This window comes from Delphinapterus leucas, chromosome 3 (assembly GCF_059928025.1).
Source record: "Delphinapterus leucas isolate spDelLeu-1000000601 "Yukka" chromosome 3, BTC_Dleu_Yukka2, whole genome shotgun sequence".
Lineage (NCBI taxonomy): Eukaryota > Metazoa > Chordata > Mammalia > Artiodactyla > Monodontidae > Delphinapterus > Delphinapterus leucas.
The window spans coordinates 82792189-82819329 of record NC_143131.1 but is presented as its reverse complement, the minus strand read 5'-3'; the positions used below and the strand labels follow the sequence as shown (position 1 = coordinate 82819329).

At 35.7% G+C, this 27141-nt stretch overlaps 1 long non-coding RNA gene across 1 annotated transcript in view; it reads left to right on the top strand.

Annotated features, from left to right (window-relative positions):
- Positions 1-27124, top strand: part of LOC111184016 (uncharacterized) — an 80751-nt gene extending 53627 nt beyond the window's left edge. Inside the window, exon 3 of the long non-coding RNA XR_002647171.3 lies at positions 274-27124. This is a non-coding gene — a long non-coding RNA (uncharacterized LOC111184016). The remainder of the gene's footprint in view (positions 1-273) is intronic.
- The last annotated feature ends 17 nt before the right edge of the window (positions 27125-27141 follow it).

Here is a 27141-nt window from a genome sequence, read left to right as displayed (position 1 = left end):
GGAGATAACATTTTGTGATTTTAAAAAGGCAGCTAATTTTATGTAAATGTTTTGGTTCTTGATATGTAAAGATGTACAAATACAAAATAAAAGGTTTGATTCTCCCTGTGAAAAATAAGGGAAGAGATGTCCTGCCCTCCGTTTTCTTAGATATTTGCTTTAGAAAATTTATAATTATAAATACTTTCTCAGTCTCTTTGAAATGTATGTAAACCTTTTTAAAGTTAAATAAGTCTTTTGTCAGTTTTACAATTCTGGAATATCTTTCTGTAGGACCTAGGAACCATACCTTTGAAATATAATCATCAAGGAAGGTAGCACCCATATTTCCCAGTTTCTGTGAGAGCCCAACCATGACCAAGTTGCAAAACTACCACCTGTCATAGAGGTAAGAATTTAATTTGCCTTTGGGTAAATCCAGTTAACGAATATAATGGATCATCTCAGGTGAATTTAGAATGAACTATGTGTGACAATGGTGCTGTCAAGTCCTCTTACTTGAACAATAGTTATTGTTTACCTTGGGAGCATGTATGGAATGGGTTGTGTCTGCTTGGCTGTATAAAAGGGTGAGATTTCTTTCTGCCTTTGAAATCTCTTAGTGAGTTACCTGTAAGGCTCATCGTGTTCTGGCTTAATACTCATTCAAAAATAAAATTATTTTCTCTCACTTCTGCCTTCGTGAAGCCATTTTTCTGGCTCAGCAGATTTTTTAAAAATTATATTTTCCCAACAAAGGTGAACACAAATATTCACTCATTAAACCATTCATAGTTTTTAAAATGCTATTTAAGCACTGCTCAACAACTATTTAAAAATAAATAAAAATCTGTATACATGCACATATGTATTAAGTTGAATCATTTGATAATGTTTTGCAAGTGAAAAACAGTAGAATATCAGCAGTTTCATGTGTTATAACCTCAATTATATGCATTTAGAGAAATGTGTGGAAGAATCTACAGCTAACTGTTAATATCAGCTAATTAGTTGGGGAGAGATTATTACATTTTCTTTTATGTATCTGTCCTCATATTTTTTGACTTATTGCAATAAGTTTGTATTATTGTTTTTCTTGGTTTACAAAGTAAATTGATTTTTAAAAAGATGCTAATTGCACTTGCAACATAAGCGTCATTAATCAAGGCAGGGACAATTCCCCTTTTACATTTTCTTTTAATGTCCAGCTCCTAATGTAGTGCTACATAAATATTTGTGAAAGGAAAAAAAATGAAAAACAATGTGTGAATGAATGAATGACCATAGCCAGAGAAGATTTTTGAGGGAATAGTGAAGACTTAAATAAGCTATACTGAAATCGTTGACAGGTGTTTGGGGGTAAAAAACAAAAAAAAACAGAGGCCGTATATAAATAAATACCTTTTTGGAAAAGTTTGGCCAATAATAGACTCGGTAAAGTGACTTACATTGTTCAAAAGAGAACCTTTGGTGGTTGTGAGTTCTCAGAGCATATTTGCATGCTTATTAACATCATTGTTGGTGGCAAAGAGGTTGAAGATAGAGAAGGAGACAGGATAACTAAAAGCTAGAGATCACTGAGAAAGCAGGAGGAGGTACTGGTCTTAATTTGGTTCATACAGAGTTCTTCCATTATTCCAAAAAAGAAGAAAAGGTCGCAGAGGCAGGTCTATTTGTGCATCTGTTGGAAGATTAGGAGGATCTTGGCTGATGATGACTTTTCTGTCTCTGCGAGGCCTGGAAATGTGATATGATGCATCTGTTTTTCATGTTGCAATTGCTCTTTCTGAGTCCAATATCTGTACAAACAGAAGTGGTACCTTGCATGCTTTCAAAGCTACAAGTTTTAGTGGTCATTTGCATGCCCAGCTACTAATTCTGAAGAATGGTCATTGTGCCTGAGTGCCTAGGACAGATGGTTTTTCATCTTTAGTTACATATTGCCAAATAAACTCTCCCCCTATGGACAACCCTGGAGTTGATCACAGATCATCAGCCCATTTTCTCCTTTCCTCTTGGTGAGTTCCCATTTGGGGTCCTTGGTTCCTTTCTTCAGTCAGGACCACCAAAGGACTTGAAAAGAAGGGAATGAATTCTGGATCCCTTTTCTTCCAGAGACTCTGTATTAATTGAGGTTCAGTCAGGAAACCAGAAGTAACTCCAGGTATTTCAAACAACAAATGGCTTAATGGAGGGGATTAAAAAATATTAGAAGGTCTGGGGTAGAAAAGATTAGGTAAGCCACTCTACCATTGAGGAAATCAGGAAATTATCAAATTATAGGAAACCACTGCCATTGATTTCACTGCTCACTGTACTGAAGCAGGTGAATCTTTGGAGGACACTGGGAAGTTGCTGGAAAACCCTTGATGCTGAAGCCTTAGTAATTGCCAGCCACAGCCATGAGAATAATAATTGCTTTTGCTTTTTGCTTTTCTTCCAGATTTACACTAGCTCCTCTCATTGGCAGAATCTAATCTAGGGCCATAATGACAGTAATTCTTGAAAATGCAGTTCCCAGGCTTCCAGCTCCTATGATAAAATGAGAACATAGAAGGGGAAAAATAAGCTGAGTGGCCCACACAATTCCACACAATCCAGCACATTCCTCAGCCAAATTACCTACATCCTTTCCCAGGGAACAGTTCCCACTTGACCTACAGTAAGAGGTGCTGAATATGTGTTCTTGCTAATTTGGGTGAGACCCTAGTAGAAACTTATGCCAAAAATTGATAACCTTAGAAAGTTGAAGCTAGTCAAGCGTTAAAGGGCTGGGTTGATTTTCCTCTAACTGCCATTATCACAACTCTCTTAGCAGTAGCCCCAAGGGCATAGCAAATTAGTGTAGGAGTCATTCGTAGGGCTGCCAAGCAGAAACTCTGTAATATTTCTATGCTTCCTCTAACTCCCACCAAGTTGTTTGAAAACCGAAATGGGGAAAAGGAAGTACCACTTTCAAAGGATCACTAAACAGTTGCATTCAGAATAAGTTATACTTCTCAATCTATGAAGGTAACTCTGTTGCATGTAATAATTTAATAAAGACAATTTATAAGAAAGTTTAAGATAAAAAAATTTATAGATGAGATTGCTTTGAAGATTAACTTAAAGCAACCTTGTGAGCTAACATTGGTAAAGAAAGTAGAAATTTAAGAAAATATGAGCAGGTTGCAAAGACTAAAATTACAGTATATTCACTTAAGTTATTATACTGAGTAGTCCACAAGGAACCATTACAGTTAAAATTAGTAATAAAATTTGGAAATGAGAATATCATAATAAAATCAGAGTTTTATGAAACCATGATCAACCCCTTCAGTTTTATGAAATGTCAAGAATTTTTTATTTCTGGATTTAAATCTGAATGTCTTAGATAGCCTGCTACTTACTTCTTCCACAAGAATATTGGCAAGCGTATCAAACAACTATCTTGCTTTATAGAAACCTCACTTTATTTCTGTTTAGGAAAAAGTCCAGATTCTGGGAGGAAGATAGTGGTCATAACAGGACCATTAGATGCTTAAATTGAGGCTGATGGAAAAAGAAATGGAAGACTTAAAACATATTCTTCAGTTTTAGGAGAAACTGAAATTTGAGGCCATGCTTGGCAATGCTTGAATTTCAGTCTTAGTTAAATACACAGTTTAAGACCTCTGAAATACAACACATACAGCTTTTAAAACATGGGAATGGCAAAATAAAAGTCCCTTATTTCTCAGTTCTTTTATTCTCACAGTTGAATAAATTTTCCATTGTTTTTTGTCCTCTGCAGTCTAAGAAATGTGAAAATCTGGTTTTTAATAAAGCATCATTTATTAAACACTGAGGATTTAAAAAGTACCCTCTCAAACACTGAGAGTTTCTTTATTGTTAATTGTTCTAAAATCTTCTCCCAGAGATTTTGTAATTTAAAATTAAGAGCAATTTAACCTGATGTATATGTGATGTGATGTATATGATGTATATGATAATATATATCACACGTATCTATGCACTGCCCATTCTATTTAAAAACATTTAGCAGTAGTAGTTATTATTTTAATTTAGTTGCTTTAGTAAAATCTTTTAATTTTGTGCAAAATACATAAATCAAAAGGAAATTCGTACTATTTTTTTCTCTCACGTGACCATAAAAAGACAAGCTGCTCAACCCAGAAGAGTATTTCTAGTTTCACCTAGTGATGGTATATATTTCTTCCAATAAAACTATGTAGAATTAAATAAGTTTTGACTGATAGATTAGAAAATCTAAGTTAAAAAATTGAAATTAAATATTAAAATTTGGTAAGATAGTGAAGCTTAAGAGTTCTTTGCCAAGTGAAATGAACACAGCATTGAACAGTGTTTGAACATCTCATGATTCAGCAAAAGTTGAGGAGGCTAATCTGGCTAGGGGAATGGGCTGTCTCATTGGAGAGAATAGTGATTAAAATATTCAGATGTGTGAAGGCTTCCATATTGATCTTTATTTCTTTCAATGATATTTCTTATCATTTGCTGTTTGTGCCTTACACTTAGTACTTGTCTTAACTTATCCTCTGATTTATATATTATTTTACGTGAAATCTCTGCCTTAAATAAACTCTTATAGGCCATGAGCCATATTTCATACTTCTTTGTAGTTCTCAATTGTGCATGGCACAGTGCATATTATAGGCATGCAATAAACATTGCAACTGGCATGGTTGATGATGGTGATGTGATTATGCTGGATAGGTAGATTAAAACATGATTGGGGAATTGCTTGAATGCCAATCTGATAACATTAGATACAGTTTTTTACCTAAGGGTAGAAAAGAATTATGGAAGATTTAGGTGATGAAGTCAAAATTTTAAGGAAGAATCTATAGTCGCATATATAATGAAATCAAGCTCAGTGGGGAAAAGAAAATCTATTGACAGGAAATCCAGTTTAAAAATGTAGATTAGTTGCCTGAGGAAGAAGAAAATTAGCAATTCAGGCTTTTTAGAAAATCATAAATGAATTAAGAAGAACTTGAACCTCAATGACATTCGTGACAATGAAAATAATGCAGTGAATAATGTGAATTGTGACTCCTGACGTGAAATCAGAGTGTTTATATGATCAGAATCCCCCAATTCCTAATATATCAGTGCTACTGTCACCTTTGCTATATTGCAAAGAATGTAGAATATGTGTGTAGGACTGCCTCCTTGTCACTAATGGCTGTCTCACCCTCAAATGTAGCGTAATGGGTTGGAATATTTGTGGTTTGCAAATACATATTCTTTTGTCCTTTAAGCTAGAGAGTAAAATGTACTGAACAAACTGTTCTATAACACTTTTATGTTAGGCTTGCAACCTTGGGATCTTAGCACACTTTGTGTTACCACTCTGGCTATGATAGATATAAGAAGAGACTAGAGGGAGGAAGAAGAATGGCTCCATTTCCCTATGGCCAATTGCTAGAGCAAGCCTAAGATTCTGCTTGCTCCCTCTTTTGCCCCCAGATTGTTTCTAATCCTTTTTGCATTTCAAGTGAAACATCAACTCCTAGTATGGAGGCATTACCAAGGTCGATGTGATCACTTCAGTCACTGAAGAGGAGAAAGAATCTCAAAAAGAGGCAAACAGATAAAAGATTCAAAGAGAGAACAAAGGAGTAAGAATTTTTACCATATTCAAACTCCATTTGCAATCTCTTTACTCTTCATACCCGAATTTTGCCATTTATTATTGCATCTTAACTGTGTTTCTCTGGTGCCTCCATTTTGCCCTTGATAGGGTGTAGGCTGTGAGAATGGAAAAGGGATCTAAATCCCATGTATTATGTAGTGTCTTAGTTCTTATTCTCTCATATACAAAAACACAATTTTTTGCACACTACTTACAATACTTGATACAATTTTAAAAATTAAGTAACTTTTAAAACTTTGGCAATTTTATTTCAAAAGTTGATTTCATATCACAAATGATGGGTTCAGGACATGCTACCCCAAAATATGACACCTTAGTATATTGAATATTTTAAGTTGAAGGAGTTTGAAAAAAACAGCAGAAGCAGAAAGGTCTCTTTAGCTTTCCCCTGCCCTTCTCCCCTGAAACAGGTGGCAAAATCCTCATGTGAGAGGTGTCCTCCCTATATCCCAGAAGAAAGGAGCACCCTTATCTCCGAAGACAAAGGGATGCCAAAAAGAATTCAAACAGGCCTTGCTAAGTTTTCCCCAGTTTACTGCACTTACTTCATACCCTCTGACCTATCATATTTCTACATGACTGCCCACTCTTCATCAACTTAGCATAAAAATACTGAGGTCTGTTTCTTTGAGTCTCCATTTCCTAATGTAGACTTCCATGTCATATAAAACTTATATTAAATAAATCTGTATTCTTTTCTTCTATTAATATGTCTTTGTCAATTTAATTTTCAAGCCCAGTTAGAGACCCTAATGGGGGTTGAGGAGAAATTTTTCTTCCCCTACACTACCATAAAAAATATACTTAGCATAAAAGAGAGCAACAATAAAAATGTATAAATTAAATAGTATCTCTGTAATAACCTGAAATAATTTTGTGGGTCTCTAGAGGTACATGCACCACACTTTGGGGAGCATGGCATTAGAGGCTAGAATTCATCATGAAAGAGTTTCAAAGGCAGAATTATCAAGGTATTTGGTGATTGATTCTGGGTAAGGAGGGCACAGTTGGCACAAATAATAATTAACTGTAATATTTGAGTAAACTAATAACAATGAAAAAAGTGAAAATACCAAGCATATCATTAAAGATTATAAACTGGTATTTGTGCAAACAGCAAGGAAGGAGATATAGGTTTAGAATTCATTGATTGATATTTGATGATCCAAGAAAGGATGTTCTAGTTCTCTTTCACAGAAAGAATGAAGAAAGAAACAACGTATAAGCATTTCAAAATGGCATATATGCATTCCTGAAAAACTTTACATTCTGCAGAACTGTACCCTGCAAATAAGGCTTACATGAAAAATAAGACTGGGTCAAACCTGTCAAACTCTTCGCAACATTGTAACCAGAGCACTAGCATAAACAGAAACAATCCTAATTTTAAAAGACATTGACAGGTTTTTAAAAAGGCAAATTCCTAATAAATAAATTATACTGTAAAAATAAGATTTTTAAAAGAAACCAAAAAAGGGAAAGTAGCTTGATGGAAGGTATATAGAGAAGAGTGTAGAGTTACATGATGGGGAGAAGTTGGTAATAAAGACAAAGCAAGTGGCCAAACTGAGCCAAGACAAAGAATGTGTGATGATAAACACTCCTCAGTGGCTTGCTGTCATTTAGCCCCTTGTGGTAGGCAGAATAATGGACCCTCAAGGATGTCCATGTCTTAATCCCTAGAACCTGTAGATGTATTACTTCACATGGCAAAGGGAAGTTCTTACGTGTAAAGACTTTGAGATTGGGAGATCATCCTGGATTATTTGGGTGGCCCCAATCTAATGACACAGGTTCTTAAAAGCAGAGAAACTTTCCTGGCTGTGGACAGAGGCACATGTGAATATGAAGAATGGTCAGAGAGATACAACATTGCTGGTTGTGAAGATGGAGTAAGGGGACTCAGAGCAAGAAATGTGGACAGCCTCTAGAAACTGGAAAAGGCAAGAAAACAGATTCTCCTCTAGAGCCTCCAGAAAGGAATGCAGCTCTGCAGACAGCTTAATCTTAGCCTAGTGAGATACAAGATTCCTGTCAGATTACTGTTGCTGCTAGCACTACTACTACCATTACTACTACCACTACTATAGATCTGTTAAGACAATAAATCAGATGATACAGATTGTCCAGTTAAGTTTGAATTTCAAATAAGTGATAAATAATTTTTGTTTTAATATAAGTGTATCTCATACAGTATTTGGAACATATTTATACTAAAAAGTTATCCATCATTTATCTAAAATTCAGATCTACATAGGCATCCTGTATTTTTATTTGCTCAATCTGGCAACCCTACTTGTTCTAAAAACTCTTAACTTTAAGACACTTTTAATATTAATATATTTGAAATCAGAAGGAATCTTTCAACTTAGGTATTTGATGTGTTTCACTGTACTTTTCAAAAAACCTTATTAAATTTATGGTGTATCTTACAATGTATGGCATCTTAAAATCATGGAAATGCGTATGAACTTTTCTTGAAAAACGTCACCTCTTTTTTTTTAATATTCCATATGTTTAACATTTGTATCTAATTGGTTAATTGATTTTTACATTTAATTATCTGAGAGTACATTTGTGTCTATTTTTTATGAACTACTTCTGGGATATTTAAATTTAATCCACGATAGCAGAAAATATTAAGCAAAAAATTTCATCCTGTGATATGCTAAGATATGAGGGTAAGACAAATGTATTTGTGTTTGTGTGAGGCAGCTGCTATTTAACATTTGAAATCATGATTAGGTTCCAAGAAGAGTCTGAAAAAGAACTGAAAATATCAAATAATAAGATGAACTATATTTTCAGTGGTAAAGTATGTTGGGATTATAATTTAGGATTCCAGAATCCATTTATCTATTCCTTTCCCCCCTCCCTTGCTACATGTTACAAAAAGTAGTAACAAAAAGTTACATCCATGAAAGAATAACAAAAAGTTTCATCCATGAAAGAATAACAGTTTTGGAATAAAAAACATCTAGGTTTGAACTGGGGTTTACTTTTGGCAAGTTCCTTGCCATCACTGAGCTCTATTTACCTTTTCTGTAAAGCAGGGATAATGACAGTGTGCCATTTTAAGGAGACAATTCTCCTTTTTTGTGTGTGTGCAAGGTCTGGGCTTTCTGAACAAAACTCACTGGAAAACTTTGTTAAGACATAATTAATAGCAAACATGCCTTGAAACCTTAAGATGGTGAACTGCTCCAAAGATATTTAGACTTACCTCCCTTGGGGCCATTTGCTATTGTTCCAGCTTGGAGGGCTGGGGACTTTCACTCCCTTCCCAGGCAAAGATTTGTTTACATCCCAGCTTGAAGACCTCTCTCTCTCTTCAAGGGAAGGAGGGACAGGTGTATTAACTGCCCTATACAACTTCTGAGTATCACAAATTAGGGCTCCTCCTCTGTGGTGCAACCCCACTGCAAGCACAGGGTAACATCAGGCTCTCCCCACATTGCCCAGTGAAGGCTGCAGTTTGGGGGACCAGCACTAAAATGCTCTGTGCATAATGAAGATCTGTTCTCTGATCCAGAGGCCTTATGTATCCCATTAAAAACAAAATATAAATATATAACTTAAACAGTCATTTGTCTCGTTTCCTGCGAATCTAAAATGTATTCAGCAGCAATATGCCCAACCCAGAGCATAAAGCATGTTTTGGTGACTAGCATGAGCTTACACAAACTCCTTTTCCTCTGGTTAATTTAGGGATAGGTTAAATAAGCCCAAAGAGATTAAAGGAGAAATCTGCCAAGTTGATGATAGTTCTGTGACAGATTTTCCTCCTAAGTGAGAAAGAGTGCCATACAAAGAGAATCCCTTTCACTCCAAATTACGGTATTTTGAGCTTGTCATATGAGGATGTGATGTTTGGAGAGGCAGCAGACATGTTATGACTATTAGAAACAAGTCTGAAGAAGGAAACTAATAGATTGAGGGCGAAAGAGCAGAAGAATGTCAAATGAATGAGCAAAAGAGCAAAAGAATGTTCTGGATGGCATCTTTAAGCTGTTGAATCAACCCTGAACTCATTTCTCTGTATATTTAAAAAATATACAGTAACTGCTCCTTACAATTCAAACAAATTCTTGTCGAGTTTTCATTTATTTAGAACTAAAAGCATTCTAAGTAACACAAGAATCTAACTCAAGGAATTGTGAAGACTAAATGAAAAGAGAAAAAGTAATTAGAATATATATATATATATATTAGATTACATATATGTGTGTGTATGTATATGCTGCCACTGCTGCTAAGGAGACTCTCTCAGGTCCAAGCACCCGTTTGTCTATAGTATAAGTGTCTATATCATATCATACCATATCATCATATATCATATCATATCATATCACAAGTCAAGGGCTCCAGTTTGGGAGGGTTTGTGAAAGAGGGGTCATTGAAGCACAAGGACAGAAAAGATGGGGCATAGTGGTCAATAACGGGAACATTAGAATAAAATATAAAAGTAAAAATTTAATTAGAGCAGTTGTTCTCGAGTAGAACCCTTTATATTCTTAACAATTGTGTAGAACTCCAAAATGCTTTTTATATGAGTTTTCTATATCAGTATTTACTGAATTAGAATTTAAAACAGATACTGAAAAATATTTTTTGAGTACCTCATTTTAACTTTACTATACTTTATTTAAAAACACATTTTATATACAACTTTTTTCCCAAAATTAAAAAAAGAGAAAAAGGTCAGTGTTTACTTTTTGTTTGTTTTTGCAAATCTCTCTGCTATCTGGTTTCTCATATCTGCTTCTGCTTTCAAACTGTTGTGTTATATAAATTTGACTGAAGTGTAATGAAGAAGTTTTGGCTTTACATAGATATGGACTTAGAAAAGGAAGGTGTATTATAATACTCTTTTAAGATAATTGTGGGTTTTTTTTTTTTTTTTTGGAACTACACCAAAGCTTGGCAATAGATGGTTTCTTAAAAGTTGATTGTAATGTAGAATCTTGACCTGGCAAATATTTCATAGCAACAAGTGTGAAATACGTTGATCTGTCTTACACCTTAATTATTCTTTACCCATGGATAATTTTGTAACCATGCACTGACTAGTAAATATTGATTGACTGAGTTATGTACATCTTCTAAAAGTTGACAGATTCATTGTCACATTTGTTAACATCATGGGTGTTCTTATCAGAATATTATTTAAGTATTGGGAAACTAGTTCATAGTGACAGACCTACATTTTCCAAAATTCTAATTTTTTCTTGAAAGCTTGACATTTATCATCACAACAAATATTATCAGTTGTTTTCCTTGAAATGGAGTCCACTTCATTAATTTTTGAAAAAAATGACTGTCAAAACATGTCTGAATAATTATAGTATGTCTGTCAGTTGTGTTTTCAAGTAAAAATGGTGTTCCACTAAAAAGACAGCTACTTGAGCTTGTATTTGAAACAAATTGCACAAGTGCTTTTACTTGAGAAAGCCATCATACTTCAGAATGTAGAAGTGTTTTATCTACATCTGTTTTGTAATATAGATGATAAAAGAGGTATGTTATGCAAAGGTCTGGATTAATTAAATTAAAATTTTACTGCTTCATTAAGAACACTGTTATGTGAAAGTCAATGTTTTTCCTTTATTTTTTTTTTTGCGGTATGCGGGCCTCTCACTGTTGTGGCCTCTCCCACTGCGGAGCACAGGCTCTGGACACTCAGGCTCAGCGGCCATGGCTCACGGGCCCAGCCACTCCGTGGCATGTGGGATCTTCCCGGACTGGGGCATGAACCTGTGTCCCCTGCATCGGCAGGCAGACTCTCAACCACTGCGCCACCAGGGAAGCCCAATGTTTTTCTTTTTTTAAAAAAATTATGAGTGCCTGGCAATAAAGAATAGAATGACTACTACACTACTGATATAATTTGGTGCTGGTATCGAATATTTTATGTTAAGGTGATAGCATTTTTACCCTCATTGTTTTGTATCATCAATTTGTGTGTCAACCCAGTAAAAAAGGCAAATTATGTCTTAGTATTATTATGGAATAATTTTGACCTCATTGACCCCTGAAAAGTTCTTATGGACTGTTTTCGGCTCCATATACTGTACTTTGAGAGCAACTGAATTCTCAACGGGTGGGATAAAAATGTATCAGTGTATCTCAATTCTCCCTAAAATCCTGATATGTGCTACTAGAATGAAGACCTGACATCTAGCTCATTAAAAAAGAAACCTGTTTATTTGGGTTCATCAGCCATCCATCCCAATAGATAGGTTTATTTGTGTCATATTTTAGATTCCACATATAAGTGATATCATATGGTAGTTATCTTTCTCTTTTTGACTTACTTCACTTAGTATGACAATCTCTGCTTTTATCCATGTTGCTGCAAATGGCATTATTTTGTTCATTTTTATGGTTGGGTAGTATCCCATTGTATACATGTACCACATCTTCTTTATCCATTCACCTGTTGATGGACATTAAGGTTGCTTCCATGTCTTGGCTACTGTGAATAGTTCTGCTGTGAACATAGGGGGTGCATGTATCTTTTTGAATTAGAGTTTGTCTGGATATATGCCCAGGAGTGGGATTTCTGAATCATATGGTAATTCTATTTTTAGTTTTCTGAGGAACCTCCATACTGTTTTCCATAGTGACTGTACCAACTTACATTCCCACCAACTGTGTAGAAGGGTTCCCTTTTCTCCACATTCTGACTTGTGTGAGGTGGTACCTCATTTGATTTGCATTTCTCTAATAATTAGAGGTGTTGAGCATCTTTTCATGTGCCTATTGGCCATTTGATTGCTTCTTTGGAGAAATGTCTATTTAGATCTTCTGCCCATTTTTCGATTGGGTTTTTGATTTTTGTTGTTGAGTTGTATGTGTATTTTGGAAATTAAACCCTTGTTGGTCCCATTGTTTGCAAGTATATTCTCCCATTCTGCAGTCTGTCACCTCCTTGGTCAGGTTTATTTCTAAGTATTTTATTTTTTTGGTGTGATTTTAAATGTTTGGTGTTTTTTTTATATATTCCCTTTCTACTGTTTCATTGTTGGTATAAAGAAATGCAACCAATTTCTTTATGTTAATCCTTTATGTTAATTCTTGTATCCTGCTACCTTGCTGAATTCACTTATCAGTTCTAGTAGTTTTCATGTGGAGTCTTTAGGGTTTTCTGTATGTAGTATCTTGCCATCTGCATATAGTGACAATTTTACCTCTTCTCTTTGGATACCTTTTATTTATTTATTTATTTATTTTTTCTTGTCTGATTGCTGTGTTTAGGACTTCCAATACTATGTTGAAGAGAAGTGGTGAGAGTGGGCATCCTTGTCTTGTTCCAGATTTTAGCAGGAAGGCTTTCAGTTTTTCACCATTGACTATTATATTGGCTGTGGGTTTGTCATAAATAGCTTTTATTATGTTGAGATATGTTCCCTCTATACCCACTTTCATAAGAGTTTTGATCATGAATGGGTGTTGAATTTTGTCAAATGCTTTCTCTGCATCTATTGAGATGTTTGTGTGGTTTTTGTCTTTTCTTTTGTTGATTTGGTTTATCACCTTGATTGATTTGTGTATGTTGAGCTGTCATTGTGAACTTGGGATGAATCCCACTGGGTCGTGTTATGTGATGTTTTTTATGTGTTGTTGGATTCAGTTTGCTAGTATGTTGTTGAGAATTTTTGCATCTATATTCATCAAAGATATTGGCCTGTAAATTTCATTTTTGGTGGTATCTTTGTCTGGTTTTGGTATCAGGCTTAATAGAATGTCTTTGGGAGTGTTCCCGCCTCTTCAGTCTTTTGGAAGAGTTTGATAAGGATTTGTGAAAGTCCTTCTTTGTATGTTTGGTAGAATTTGCCTGTGACGCCATATGGCCCTGGACTTTTGTTTGTAGGGAGGTTTTTGTTTGTTTGTTCATTTTTTTTATTACAGATTCTGCTTCTCTTCTAGTGATTGGTCTGTTTCTTCTTGATTTGATTTTGGTGGGCTGTATGTTTCTAGAAACTCGTCCGTTTCTTCTCGGTTGTCGAATTTGTTGGCATATGATTGTTCATAGTATTCTCTTATATTTTTTTGTATTTCTGTAGTATTCGTTGTTATATTTCCTTTTTCATTCCTTATTTTGCCCATTTGGATTTTCTCTTTTCTTCTTGGTAAGCCTGGCCAGAGGTTTGTCAATCTTGTTTTCCCTTTTAAAGAACCAGCTCTTGGTTTTATTGATTTTTTTCTATTGCTTTTTAAAACTTCTATTTATTTCCTCCCTGATCTTTATTATTTCCTTCCTTCTGCTGACTTTAGGTTTTGTTTCTTTCTCTTTTTCTAATTCTTTTAAGTGATGGGTTAGGTTGTTTAGTTGAGATTTTTCTTGCTTTTGAGGAAGATGTGTATTGCTGTGAACTTCCCTCTAAGAACTGCTTTTGCTGCATCCCATAGATTTTGTATGGTTGTGTTTTCATTGTCATTTGTCTCAGGGTATTTTTTAATTTCCTCTTTGATTCACATTGACCCATCAGTTTTTTAGTAGCATGTTATTTAATATCCATGTAATCATTTTTTCTTATTTCTTTTTCTGTGGTTAATTTCTAGTTTCATGCTGTTATGGTCAGAAAAGATGCTTGAGATGATTTCCATACTCTGAAATTTGTTGAGGTTTGTTTTGTGCCATATGTGGTCAATCCTAGAGAATGTTCCATGTGTACTTGAAAATAATATGTATTCTGTTTTTTTTTGTATGTAATGTGCTGAAAATATCAATTAAGTCTAACTGTTCTATTGTATCATCTGAGATCTCTGTTGCCCTATTGATTTTCTGTGTAGAAGATCTGTCCATTGATGTTAGTGGGGTGTTAAAGTCTCCTACCATTATTGTATTCCTGTCAATTTCTCTCTTTATGTCTATTAGTATTTGTTTTATGTATTTGGGTCCTCCTATATTAGGCACATATATGTGGACAAGTGTAAAAGCCTCTTCTTGTATTGATCCTTTTATCATTGTATAGTGGCCTTCTTTATTTTTCTTTATGGCCTTTGTTTTGAAGTCTGTTTTGTCTGAAATGAGTATTGTGACCCCTGCTTTCTTGTCATTTCCTTTTTCATGAAATATCTTTTTCCATCTCCTCACTTTCAATTTATGTGTGTCCTTTGCCCTAATGTGGGTCTCTTGTAGGCAGCATATTGTAGGTTCTTGTTTTTTAATCCAATCTGCCACTCTGTCTTTTGATTGGAGCATTTAGTCCATTGACATTTAAGGTAAATATTGGTAGATATGTACTTATTGCCATTTTAAACCTTGTTTTCCCATTGATTTTATATTTCTTCATTGTCCCTTTCTTTTTCTTTTGGTTTTTCTATTTGTGGTTTGATGATCTTCTCTTGTATTATACTTATGTTCTCTTCTTTTTGGTTTTTGTGGACCTATTATATGTTTTTGAGTCGTGGTTACCCTATTTTTCAAGTATGTGAACCCCTTCTTATATCTACTTGCTGTATAGTGGTAGTCATATAGGCTCAAGCACATTCTAGGAAAAAAACCCTACATTTTCTTATTCTCCTCCCACACATTTTATGATTTTGATGTCTTCTTTTACATCTTCATGTTCATCCTTTTGCTGTTCACTGTGTTTATCATCACTTTCACAGAAATTATTTGACTTATTTTTTTAAATCTGTGTACCAGCCTATTTAAGTGATTTACTTTCCAGTTGCATTTTCTCATTCTTATTGATTCTTATTTCTGTTCTATTTAGAGAAGTCCTTTCCATATTTCCTTTAGGATAGGTTTAGTATTGCTGTATTCTTTTAGTTTTTGCTTGTCTGAGAAATTCTTTCTCTCTCCTTCTATTCTAATGATAGTCTTGCTGGGTGGAGTATCCTAGGTTGCAGATTTTTCCCTTTCAGGATTTTGAATATATCTTACCACTCCCTTCTAGCCTGTAGCATTTCTGTAGAGAAATCAGCTGACGGCCTTATGAGGGTTCCCTTGTAATTAACTATTTGTTTTTCTCTTGCTGCCTTTTGAATCCTCTCTTTATCTTTAACTTTTGCCATTTTTATTATAATATGTCTTTGTGTAAGTCTGTTTGAGTTTATCCTGTTTGGACCCTCTGTGGTTCCTGTACCTGGCTATATGTTTCCATCTTTAGGTTTGGGAAGTTTTCAGCCATAATTTCTTCAAATACATTTTCGATCTCCTTTCATCTTTCTTCCCCTTCTGGAATCCTTATTATGTGTAGATTGGCACACTTTATATTATCCCATAGGTCTCTTATATTGCTTTCATTTTTTTTTTTTTTTTCAATTTGGCTTTCTGTCTGCTATCCTGATTGGGTGATTTCCATTGTTCTATCTTTTAGGTTACTTTTTTGTTCTTCTGCATTGTTCATTCTGCTATTCATTGCCTTTAGCTCAGCTTTTGTCTTGGCAAGTGAGTTTTGTACTTTTTCTTGGTTTCTCTTTATAGTTTCTAGTCCCTTTTTACAGTACTCTGCATTTCTGTCAATGGCCTTTCTTAATTCCTTCAGTATTTTCATTATCTCCTTTTTGAAATCAGTGTCTGTTAGATTGAAGAGGTCTGTTTCATTGTTTGTTCTCTCAGGGGAATTCTCTTGGTCTTTTAACTGGGAGTGGTTCCTCTGCTTCTTCATTTTACTTATACTTCTCTTACTCTGTGAGTTTAGGAGAAACAATTATCTGCTGTTGTTTTGGAGGGCTATTTATATGTGGGAGTATCCCTGTGTAGCTTGTGTGGGTTTAGTTTTTTGGTGCAGGGCTGTTTTTAGTATGGATGCCTATCACGTCTTTCCTCAGCATGTGCTGGCTGTTATCCTCTTGATAGGGGGTGTGCAGATGTGGCGGCTGGTGCTCAGTCCTGGGGTTCTTGGTGGTGGTGGCAGTTCACATGCACCCCTGAAGCATGCGATGGGAGTGGAGGCAGCTTGCAACCGCTCCTGGAGCTCACGTAGGCAGTGTTCTGCTGCCTGAGGCCACACACGGGGAAATATGCTGCAATAGCAGGTCCTGTCCCTCTCCTTATGCACCCCCCAAACAATGGCTCCTGGCCTCTGAGACAGCTCAGGCTTCCTCCATTAACCCTCAGTTGAGGCTGCACCAGACTCCAGCCCCTGCTGGCTGTTTTCAGGCAGCCAACCCCACTCCTCTCACCAGGTCCAATCTCTGAAGCACAAGCTTCAGCACCCAGCCTCTGCCCACACAGGTGAACACGTCCCAGGCTGGGGAATGCTGGGAGGTGGCACTGACTGTCTGTGCAGGTCTCTCTCCATTCTGGCTGCTGCAAACTGGTTGCCGTGTTCTCCTCCAAGGGTCTAAAGCTCTCCTTCTGTCCCGGCTGATCTCCCTGCTGGTGAGGGGCCTTCCAGGGTGCAGGAACCTTTCCTCTTTTACAGCTCCCTGTCAGGGGCACAGGTCCTGACAAGATTCCTTTGTCACTTTCTTTTTTTCTATTTTCTTTTGTCCTACCCTGTTACATGGAGATTTTCTTGCCCTTTCAGAAGTCTTAGGTCTTCTGCCAGTGTGCAGTAGATATTCTGTGAGGATCATTCCACATGTAGATATATTTCTGATGTATTTGTGGGAGGTGGTGAGGTTCATGTCCTACTCCTCCACCATCTTGATTGCTCCCCTAATTGTACTTTATTGATCTTTATAAAACATTTTAAATTATTTTTGTAATATGGTGTTTTATAAGTAAGTAAATAAGTAACTAAGTAAATAAATAAAGTGAGTTCCAACAACTACTTTTCACACACTAGTCTGTTCTCATTCCCATTTTATCCCATTTTTTTCCTCTGATGGCAATTTCAAATGGCACACAGGGTCTAATTGTGTGTCTCTGATATTTATGTATGAAGACTTATGTACCAGACCATGATTCTCACGGCTATATGACCCCTGAAAATGAAACAAGCAATGGCATTTTGGGGATAAATGATTGTATGCACACTGAAAATATGAGATAGTACTATAAGCAATCCTCAGGAAAATTAACCCATGGGAACATGAAATCTTCCTAGTCACTAATCACATAATAATTTTTCTTTCATGTGAGAATTAGTAGAGAACACCAATACCTTTAGATGATTGGTCTTAAACAATGTATGCTGAAGGCCACTGCAAAGAACATCTGCATTTTATACTAAGGAAGAATGAATAATGCTTTTAAGTACTATACATTTCTTTGTAGATTTAAATGTCTGCTTAGAAGATTCTAAGGTTTAATTGGAACTCTTCATGTGTATTTAAGTAAATTTTAACTTTAAAAAAATTTTGCCTTGTCTTAGAGGAGTACTTTTCAGTTTTTCACTGTTAAGTATGTTAGCTTTGGGTTTGTCACATATGACCTTTATTCTGTTGAGGTATGTTCCTTCTATACCCATTTTATCGAGAATTTTTTTAATCACAAATGGATGTTGAATATTGTCATATCCTTTTTCTGCATCTATTGAGATGATCATATGATTTATATTTTTCATTTTATGTGGTATATCGTTTTGATTGATTTGCAGATGTTGAACTATCCTTGCTTCCCTGGAATAAATCATACTTGATCATGGTGTATGATCCTATTAATGTATTATTGAATTTGGTTTGCTAATTTTTGGCTAAAGATTTTTGCATTCATGTTCATTGAATTATTGGCCTGTAATTTTCTTTCTTTCTGTTATCCTTGTCTGGTTTTGGTATGTTCATTGCAGTGTTGTTTACAATAGCCAACATATGCAAGCAACGTAAATGCTCATTCACGGATGAATGGATAAAGAAGATATGATATATATATATATGTATCATATATATGTATCTACACATATATATTTGAATACTATATTTGAATACTATTCAGCCATAAAAAGATGAAATCTTGCTATTTGCAACAACATGGATGGACCTTGATGGTATGCTAAGTGAAATAAGTCGGAGGGAGAAAGGCAAGTACCATATGATTTACCATATGATTTCACTCATATGTGGAATATAAAAACTAATTAAGTAAATAAGTGAACAAACCAAACCAAGCAAAAACAAGCACATAGATATAGAGAACAGAGTGGTGGTTACCAGAGGGGGCAGGGCATGGGGGGGAGGGCAAAATGGATAAAGGTGATGAGCAGTATGGTGATGCATGGAAACCAAACTTTTGGTGGTAAGCATGCTGTAAATATATACAGAAATTGAAATATAATATTGTACACATGAATCTTATATAATATTATAATCCAATTAAAAAGAAATTAAAAATTATAAAAAACTTCTGCCTCAGGAAAGATATTGCTCCAGTTTGAGCAAATTCTAAAATAGTTTTGGACCAAGGATAAGATACCATCACATGCAAATGTTTTGGCAGCACATGAAGAGGTATTTAGTGTCCTTTCCTGTATCTCCTTTGTTGTATTTCCTTTCCTGTATCCTACACACTGCCAGTCTCATTACATAGCAAGTACGTTCCAGAATGTAGTGACTGGGAGATGAATCATGCAATTTGGGAGAGGAAAACAAGTATCATAAGGAAAAACAGTGCATCCTTCCAAAGAGTGCAGGAACCTTTCCAAGGTGGTCATTCATACATGAAAAACTTATTTAAAGAATTTAAATATAAATCTGGGAGTGTCTGAAAGGTATTGACCTCATGCAGAATGTAACCTTTTCCTTCTTTTTTCATCTTCTTTCAAAGACCTATAATATTTAATGTGAAATTAGCAAAGCCTGCTCATTCTTATTCATTATTTCTGGATATGGTATATTGAAAAAAAAATAAAAATATGTTAATGTATAAGAGTCTCATATTTCTATAGAAACTCAGTGATTACCTCCATAAGATGTTTTTGCCCTTAGTGTTGCTATTGTACAGCATGACTTTAAAGCTTGTATATGGGAGATTTAGAACAAGTGTTCTATAAAGAAGTGATTTTTTTTCTTGATTTGCTAGACTAGAAAGTGCACCCCCATCCACCCACCCATGGTACAGGGAATATTTCAGATTATTTCATTTTCCCAGATATAAGAACATCAAGGGAAAAAAAAACTCAGGTACTAAATAATTAGTCTTAAAATGTTCTGCTCATGATTAATTGCTATAATGCATTTTTAATTTGTTACACTAAGGTTCTTCTTAGAGATCAGAGTTTTAACTTTTATGAAAACAACCTTATTGAGTTATATAATACAAATCATAAAATGTACCCATTTTAAGTGAACAGTTCAAGAATTTTTAGTAAATTTAAAGAGTTGCACAGCCATCATCACAATCCAGTTTTAGAATGCTTCCTTAAACTCAAAAAGATTCCCTGTGCCCATTTCCAATCCTCATTCCCACTCACATCCACAGGCAACCACTAATCTACATTCTGTCTCTAAAGATTTGCTCTTCTGGACCATTCATATACATGGTCAATCATACACTATGTAGTCCTGCATCTGACCTTCTTTAGCTTCTTTAGCTTAGCATAATGTTTTTGATGTTCATCCCTGTTGTAGCATACATCAGTAGTTTGTACCTTTTTATTGGTAAATAGTATTCCATTATATGGATATACCACAGTTTTTGTTTAGATATTCATCAGTTGTTGGGCATTTGAATTTTTCCCACATTTTGGCTAGTATGAATAATGCTGCTATGAACATTCACATGCAAGTGCTTGTGTGGCTATATATATTTTTTTTCTTTTTTTTTTTTCACACACATCCCATATATATTTTTGTGGGTTAGAGACCTAGGAATAGAATTGCTGCATTATATGATAAATTTATGTTTAAATATTTAAGAAACTGGCAAGAGGTTTTCTCTCCAAAATAACTGCACCACTTTACATTACTACTAGTGATATATGAGGGTTCCAGTTTTCTACTTTCTCACGAACACTTGTTATTGTATGTCTTTTTGATTACAGCCATTCTAGTGAGTGTGAAATGACATCTCACTATGGTTTTAATTTGCATTTCTCAAATGGCTAATGAGATTGAGCATCTTTTCATGTGTTTGTTAGATGTTCATAAATCTTCTTTGTTTAAATGTCAGTTCAAAACTTAATTGTCAGTGACTCTGCAAGTTGACAGCAAGGTTCAGGACCTTGTTGAATTCACCTTTTAAAGCTTCTGGTTAGTTAGCCTCCCAGTTTTTTCCTGGTAAAATGCTACTTTACTCTTCAGTGAGATAAGTGGACCTTTTTATGTGACACTGTGATATCTTATATTTCTCTTTTGCTTACAACAATTAGGGAGAGAAGCCTAGTTTCATACTTCCATATTCTCCTGCAGGGCTCTGACTTTACTCTGACCATGTTACAGTTTGTAGGCAAATAATCACGTATCCCTGTCCAAAAGTGGAATAGAGTAGCACAGAGTTCAGTGCTGCATGGTGATTCTTGTGTTGGTCATTCATAGCCCTGTAAAATTTGAATTGAGAACATTTGTGTACTTACGTCACCTCCTTGACTTGACCCTTTACCTGGTTAGACCTGTGATGTCTACAAGACTTGCACACATAAACTTGAGGACTTGAACCTGGATGCTCCTCACTCTTTGCTTTCCAGATTTCTACACAACACTTCTATTCCTATTTCCAGAAATAAGACAGGAGCATACTACTTTTTTCAAGAGTGAGATTGCCACTTTATTTTTTTTTATATATTTTGTTGCCTGGAACTACACACCGGAAATACTAATTTAATGTTTATGAAAGGAGTTTGCATCATTTTGACAAGACTTTGTTAGATAATATTTCAGAATTTCTCCCCTTGCCCTGTCCTACTGTGATATGTGTATATCACACAAGAGACATTTGGCCTACTGTGTTACCAATAGCTATGTAGTAGAGTGGAGTAGAGTACAGTTTTATGATTCCACTTTTTACCATCACAGAGTAGCTGCTATTAGACCTGTTTTGCTTCAGTAAATAACTTCAAAACTGGACAAAATATTTGAGCTGTTTCCAGACATTGAATAAACAGGTGCCATGGGAGTGCAATCATTGAGAGAAAGGAAACAAGTGAGATTAGCTGTATGATCACTCTGGTTTTCTGCCTGAATGCATGTTTCTGACTATAGTTCAGGGAGAGGAAGCCCGAAAGTATTCTCACCAAGCTGAGGATACAAAGGTTATTTGTATATAACTTAAGGCTATTGAGTTGGCTGGAATTTACAGAGCAGGGTATCAGAGAAAAGATATCTATGTAAAGAAGGAGATTCAGAAATCTGTATATATGACTTGCCTTTGGCCTTTGGCTAAATACCAAGCTGAACATGTGCAAATTGAAACTCAAAGAGGACGCATAATGATACCAAAAGATACACATCTATTAGGGAGTCGTGAACTGAACAACTCCTGCAGCTTGCACAGAACAGATGTTCTACTTCCAATTAGCCAGTGTGGAGAGAATTCCTTTCATATGCTAGGTAGCAAAGAGGCCATGCTTTAAGAGTAGGGCTATTCTACCCCTCAGCTAAAGGCTGCTTTCTATTTTAACTAACAAAGATTTTTTTTAAAACCTTGGAAAGTTGAAAGATTGTGTAAATAAATTAACTGTCAGATTAATAACAAATCTGACAAAATAAACAAAATAGTAACAAAATAAACACTATTAAGGAAAAGAATAACATCTAAATAATCAATAATATAGTATTCATAATGTCTAGTATACAGTGAAAAATAGACATGCAAAAAGCAGTTAATGAGGTCCATAAGCATGAGAAATATTAATCAATAATGAAAGTGACAGAATTAGCAGATGAATTTATAACAGCTATTAAAAATTAGTTCACATTTTAAGAGCAATTTTAAAGGGCAATATTGACAATAAAATTTAATCCCCCGTGTAAACTTTGCAACTTTTCCAAACCTCACATTAAATAAACACATAGTAAATATAAACAAACAAACAACACATGCACACATACATACAAAAATACATATTTTTGGCTGAGAGGGAACATGAGAACATTCCAGGTAAGAGAAAGATCAGAGTAGGTGATAGGAAATTAACCTGTTCTATATGATTGGTTGTACAGTGTGCTTGAAACAGTAAAAGATGAGGTTAGAGAGTTATTAAGGAGCCAGTTAGTATAGATTTTGAAACCAGATTAATGGGCTTGAATTGGCTCCAACTATAGGAGCTGTCAACCTAAAAGGAATAGACTGCCAGATATTTCTCCAGCAAAGATGAGTTTATTTGGGATCGTCGAGAACTGCCATTTAGTGTCTGCAACCATGGCGAGCCACATGGAAAACCCCACACAGCAAGGAAAGAACTATTTTATAGACAGGAAAAGGAAGTTGGGAGGGCTATAGTAAACAAAGAGTCCATGGCTGAGTACTTGCCAGGAAAGAAGAAACATCTTTCTTCTTTTTATTGGGCTCTGCTATCTTCGCCAGGCATGAGGGCTCTCCCTTCTGGTCTCCTGACTCTATTTAATGGAGGTTTCTGTTTATTAATTTTTTAACACTTCCCCCTTTTGATCAAGATCTTGCTCTGAAAGCATTGCTGATCATGTCAGATTTTCTAGTTTTAGCAGCTTTTTGCCCCTGTGTCAGGAAGGACCTTTCTTGGGTGTAGTGTCTCACATTGGACCAAAAGTGCGTGGATTGGAAACCTATTGAGGTCACTTTGAGTGACAAGGAGGGGTAGGAGGGGGAACTATAAGGTACATTTTATCTAAATTCCATACGTTATCACGATCATAGATATTAGAGAGCATCTGAAGTGTTATGTCATCATCAGAGGTTTGATGATAAACTTCCAACAGGACAGATCTGGATATCTTGGGAAAGCTTTCTCATCAGATATTGTCTGCTTCAATTTCAGGAAATCTTTCCTTTTACATTACCAGATGATGTGCAGGTCCATTTAGGGTTTGGTGCTTTCTTTAGGTATGTCACGTGAACCCAAGACTCTATTCCTTGGAGTTTGGCAGCACAAGGATTGGTTAGCAGTACCTGATAGTGGTCTCTCCAATGAGGTTGAGGAGAGTTCTTCTGTTCTTTTCCAACAGATAAAAACCCCAGTTTGCAAGTTGTGATGCTTAAAGTCTTCATCTTCCAATAACACTCTCTGAAAAGATCTACCAAAACATGGTTATTTTATTATTATAAAGCAATTAGCCCTTTGCAATATTGAAATAGCCCTCCTTTTGTTAGTTGTGTATCAAGAGAAGCAGAACCCAAGTGTGTTGGGTGTCCTGTGACTATCTCAAAGGGTGAGAGTTCATAAGTTCCAAAAGGGATGGTTCTGATATTTAGAAGGACAGCAATGCTTTCAGCCAAGGTATCTGTGGTGGTGGTGGGGGGGGCTCTGTAAATTTTGCCAATGGAATCTTAATAATGCCTTCAGTGCGTTTGACTAAACCAGAGCACCGAGGGTGGTAAGTGCAGTGAAAGTGTTGTAAAACCAGCTAAACAACACAGGCTTGTCAAAGCACCTGGCCAGTAAAATGGGTACCTTGCTCACTGTGAAGTGCAAGAGGAACCAGGTAGGGATAATGTTTTCCAAAAGGATTTGAGCCACAGAAGAGGCAGTAGCCCGTCTGCAAGGGAAGGTTTCAGTCTAGTATGAAAACATATAGACCATGACTGAAACATATTTATATTCATGAGACAAAGGAAGTTGTATGAAAAGCATTTGCCAGACTTTAAATCGTCCATTGTGCAGTTGAAAATGTCCAGGAGCAGTACAAACAGGCTTCCCTGGGTTGAACTTCAGACAGATGGGTTAATTGAAATAGGTACTTTTTATAGCCTTGTTAATGTTTCCCCACAAATATTGATTCATGAATACTATCATTTTGTTAGTAGACCAAGAGTTTAATGTATATTCAGGGGTGAGGAGTGAATTTTAGAGTCTTCAATAGGACTGGGTTGTTATTTGGTCCAAACCAGAGCTTTATCGGTTTTTTTTGTTGTTGTTGTTTCATTTTTTTGTTATATTCACTAGTTATATTTTTTAGATTACACATATAAGTGATATCATACAGTATTTGTCTTTCTTTTTCTGACTCATCTCAATTAGCATACTACACTTCAAGTCCATCCACATTGTTGCAAATGGCAACATTTCATCCTTTTTTATGGTTGAGTAGTATTCTATTGTGTGTGTGTGTATACACACACACACACACACAACACCACATCTTCTTTATCCACTCATCTGTTGATGGACACTTAGGTTGCTTCCATATCTTGTTAATTGTAAATAATGATACTATGAATATTGGGGTGCATGTGTCTTTCCCAATTAGTGTTTTTTTTCCTTTTCTTTTTTTTGAATATGTGCCCAGGAGTGGAATTGCTGGATCATATGGTAGTTCTACTTTTAATATTTTGAGAAACCTCCATAATGATTTCCACAAAGGCTGCACCAATTTACATTCCCACCAACAGTATACAAAGTTTCCCTTTTCTACACATCCCTTCAACATTTGTTATTTGTGTTATTTTTGATGATAGCCATTTTGACAGGTGTGAGGTGACATCTCATTATGGTTTTAATTTGCATTTCTTTGATGATTAGCGGTGTTGAGCATCTTTTTATGTGCCTGTTGGCCATCTGTATGTCTCCTTTGGAAAAATATCTGTTCAGTTCTTCCACGCATTTTTTCTCTTTAAACACCTTTATTGGAGTATAATTTCTTTACAGTGCTGTGTTAGTTTCTGCTGTATAACAAAGTGAATCAGCTATATGCATACGTATATCCCCATGTCCCCTCCCTCTTGCGTTTCCCTCCCACCCGCCTTATCCCACCCCTCTAGGTGGTCACAAAGCACCGAGCTGATCTCCCTATGCCATGCAGCTGCTTCCCACTAGCTATCTAATTTACATTTGGTAGTATATATATGTCAGTGCTACTCTCTACTTCGTCCCAGCTTACCCTTCCTGCTCCATGTGTCCTCAAGTCCATTCTCAATGTCTGTGTCTTAATTCCACTGCTACCCATAGGTTCATCAGAACCTTTTTTTTTTTTTTTAGATTCCATATATATGTGTTAGCATACAGTATTTGTTTTTCTTTTTCTGACTTACGTCATTCTGTATGACAGACTCTAGCTCCATCCAGCTCACTACAAGTAACTCAATTTTGTTTCTTTTTATGGCTGAGTAATATTCCATTGTATATATGTGTCACATCTTCTTTATCCATTCATCTGTCGATGGATACTTAGGTTGTTTCCATGTCCTGCCTATTGTAAATAGTGCTGCAGTGAACATTATGGTGCATGACTCTTTTTGAATTATGGTTTTCTCAGGGTATATGCCCAGTAGTGGGATTGCTGGGTCATATGGTAGTTGTATTTTTAGTTTTTTAAGGAACCTCCATACTATTCTCCATAGTGGCTATACCAATTTACATTCCCAGCAAAAGTGCAAGAGGGTTCCCTTTTCTCCACACCCTCTCCAGCATTTATTGTTTGTAGATTTTTTTATGATGGCCATTCTGACTGGTGTGAGGTGATACCTAACTGTAGTTTTGATTTTCATTTGTCTAATGATTAGTGATATTGAGCATCTTTTCATGTGTTTGTTGGCAAACTGTATATCTTCTTTGGAGAAATATCTATTGGTCTGCTGCAACCTTTTGAATTAGGTTGTTTGTTTTCTAGATATTGAGCTGCCTGAGCTGTTTGTATATTTTAGAAATTAATCCTTTGTCCATTGATTCATTTGCAAATATTTTCTCCCATTCTGAGGGTTGTCTTCTCATCTTGTTTATGGTTTCCTTTGCTGTGCAAAAGCTTTTAAGTGTCATTAGGTCCCATTTGTTTATTTTTGTTTTTATTTCTATTTCTCTAAGATGTGGGTCAAAACGGACCTTGCTGTGATTTATGTCATAGAGTGTTCTGCCTATGTTTTCCTCTAAGAGTTTTATAGTGTCTGCCCTTACATTTAGGTCTTTAATCCATTTTGAGTTTATCTTTGTATATGGTGTTAGGGAGTGTTCTAATTTCATTCTTTTACATGTAGCTGTCCAGGTTTCCCAGCACCACATATTGAAGAGGCTAACTTTTCTCCATTGTATATTCTTGCCTCCTTTATCAAAAACCAGGTGACCGTATGTGCATGGGTTTACCTCTGGACTTTCTATACTGTTCCATTGATCTATATTTCTGTTTTTGTGCCAGTACCATACTGTCTTGATTACTGGAGCTTTGTAATATAGTCTGAAGTCTGGGAGCCTGATTCCTCCAGCTCCGTTTTTCTTTCCCAGGGTTGCTTTGGCTATTCGGGGTCATTTGTGTACCCATACAAATTGTTCAATTTTTTGTTCTAGTTCTCTGAAAAATGCCATTGGTAGTTTGATGTTTGATAGGGATTACACTGAATCTGTAGATTGCTTTGGGTAGTATAGTCATTTTCACAGTGTTGATTCTTCCAATCCAAGAACATGGTATATCTCCCCATCTGTTTGTATCACCTTTAATTTCTTTCATAAGTGTCTTATTTTTCTGCATATAGGTCTTTTGTCTCCTTAGGTAGGTTTATTCCTAGGTATTTTATTCTTTTTGTTGCAATGGTAAATGGGAGTGTT